The sequence below is a fragment of the Triticum aestivum genome, chromosome 3B (genome assembly GCF_018294505.1).
Source record: "Triticum aestivum cultivar Chinese Spring chromosome 3B, IWGSC CS RefSeq v2.1, whole genome shotgun sequence".
In the NCBI taxonomy this organism is placed as follows: Eukaryota; Viridiplantae; Streptophyta; class Magnoliopsida; order Poales; family Poaceae; genus Triticum; species Triticum aestivum.
The window spans coordinates 142238716-142241647 of NC_057801.1; positions in this window are offsets into that span (position 1 = coordinate 142238716).

Sequence of the window (2932 nt, forward strand, 5' to 3'; positions counted from 1 at the left end):
CCTGATGAAGAAATTCCGGAAACGAGCATCCCCATCAAGGAAGCAAGCAAAGAATGGATCATGTACTTTGATGGTGCCTTCTCGCTGCAAGGCGCCGGTGCAGGCGTGTTACTTGTCGCACCCACCGGAGAGCACCTCAAGTACGTGGTCCAGATGCACTTTCCCAAGGAGCAAGCGACAAACAATACTGCAGAGTATGAAGGTTTTCTTGCCGGACTCAGGATTGCGGCAGACCTTGGGATCAAAAAGCTTATTGTTAGGGGTGACTCGCAGCTTGTCGTCCGCCAAGTAAACAAAGATTATCAGAGTCCGTTGATGGAAGCTTACATTGATGAAGTGAGAAAGTTGGAAGAGCATTTTGACGGCCTGCAGATGGAGCATGTTCTGAGAGCCCAGAACGACGTTGCCGATGGCCTGTCAAAATGCGCTGCATTAAAGTTACCTGTGGAACCAGGGATCTTTGTGCTCAAGCTGACTCAACCATCTGTAACACCATCAACTGGATAGAGCAAGAAGAGGAAGTTGATTTCCGGTGACTACTTTTCAGCAGAGCTCCCCGAAGCCGCCGCCAAGAAGGTCCCCAAGATCAACACCAAGAGTGTTGAGGAGCAGTCTGCTCCGATGAGCCCTAAGGTTCGTTCCGATGAAGCAGACGCTCCCGACAAGTTTTGCTCCGGCAAGCTTGCCGGGGAACATCAAGCTCCGGCTGAGCCGCAGGTTCTTGCCGTAGAAGCGGATGTTCCCGCAGCAGCATATGTGCCTTTAGTCCTTGTTGTCGAGCCGCAAGATCCAGCATGGGCACAGCAGATTGTCCATTTCCTTCAGACAGGAGAACTTCCCGAAGAGGAAGAAGAAGCGGAGAGAGTAGCCCGGCAATCAAGTATGTACCAGTTTGTCGACGACATACTGTACAGAAGAAGATTCAACGGAGTGAAATTGAAGTGCATTTCCCGGGAAGATGGACAGAAGCTGTTGGCGGAGATACATGGAGGCATATGTGGTCACCACATTGGCGCAAGAGCACTTGCCGGCAAAGCATTCCGGCAAGGTTTCTTTTGGCCAACAGCCCTCCAGGATGCAACTGCACAAGTAACCAAATGTGAAGCGTGCCAGTTCCATTCCAAGCAGATACACCAGCCAGCTCAAGCTCTCTAGACGATCCCTTTATCCTGGCCATTTTTGGTCTGGGGGCTCGACATCCTTGGCCCCTTTCCCCGAGCTGTCGGGGGCTTTGAGTACTTGTACGTTGCAATCGACAAGTTCACAAAGTGGCCGGAAGTGGAAGCAGTGAGGAAGGTGACGGCACAGTCAGCAGTCAAGTTCTTCAGGTCGATTGTTTGCCGTTTCGGAGTCCCTAACAGGATCATCACCGACAACGGCACGCAATTCACGAGCCGCATCTTCATGCAGTACGTCCAAGATCTTGGCGCCAAGGTCTGCTTCGCTTCTGTTGCTCACCCGAGAAGCAACGGTCAAGCGGAGAGGGCAAATGCTGAAGTGCTGCGCGGGCTCAAGACCAGGACTTTCGACAGGATGCACAAGTGCGGAAAGAATTGGATTGAGGAGCTGCCGGTGGTGCTTTGGTCGATCAAAACGACGCCAAATAAAGCCACTGGCCAGACACCTTTCGCTCTAGTCTATGGAGCAGAGGCAATTCTCCCCACGGAACTCGTATACGGATCACCTCGAGTACTCGCTTATGATGAGCTTGAGCAAGAGCAGCTGCGACAAGATGACGCGCTGCTCCTTGAGGAAGATCGTCTTCAGGCTGTTGTACGAGCTGCTCTATACCAGCAAGCTTTGCGCCGCTACCATAGCTGCAAAGTTAATGCCAGAAGTCTCGAGGAAGGCAACCTTGTTCTTCGGCGCGTTCAATCCACCAAGAATTCCAACAAGTTGACGCCAAAGTGGGAAGGCCCTTATCGGGTGAAGCGAGTCACTAGGCCTGGCGTTGTCCGCCTTGAGACCGAAGATGGCTCTCCGGTGAGCAACTCCTGGAACATTGAGCATCTTCGTAAGTTTTACCCATAAGGCGCGGTTGCCGGAACCCGTTCCGGCAACCACCTTTTGTACAAGCCTTGCCGCTGTTGCATGTAACCCTTTGTACAAAGCCGGGCGCAGATCCCGTGCATAAATAAAGCTCATGTGCTCCCCACATCTTGTCAAATTTCATGCTTTTTCATTTTTTGCATGTATTATCTGTCACTTTGTGCAGCACTTGCCCCCGGTAAGCAATAACGAGCCTTAAGGCTCCATATCTTCATTTTCTCTTCTTTCTTTTTCTCAAGAAAAGGGAAGGTTCCCTCGCCCACAAGTTCACCGGGGGGGAAGGAGAAGATAATGGTGTGGACCAGGCGTCATTCAAGAAAGTATCACCTTGCCGGGACGCAAACAACAGAAAAGCTAAGTTGTCAAAGTTTGAGCATAACCAGTTTTACATTTTTTTAAGTTATCTTCCTTGAAACGACCGTGCTTTGTATGGAAAACATGTGCGCGGAGGAACCAACTCGTAGCTAGTTGCACCCTTACTTTGTTTCGAGTCCGCTCAACAACTTAAGTGTGCTGCGACTAGTTGCGACAAGGTTTCTTGCCGGAAGTAGCACCGCCAGCAGGCTGCTGATGTTCCGCACTCAGCGCTCGCGGCAAGGGTGCCTGCGCCGGCAAGTTCCCTAAAAGCGTAGGGTAAAAACATACAAAGGAAGGAATCAAGTAAAGGAAATAACATAGCAAATACTGCCCAAGATAAAGTTATATTACAAAGATAACTTGCCGCGCTCTAATAGATTGTTCCCATAACATGTCTAGCAGCGGCAAGGAAAGGAAGAAACGGGCGGTCTAGTCTACACGGCTGCCATCAACCCTCCTAACTTCATTCACCTTGTCCACAATGGGTGCGACAAGGGCCTTGAGCTCTTCAAGATCAGCACCCACC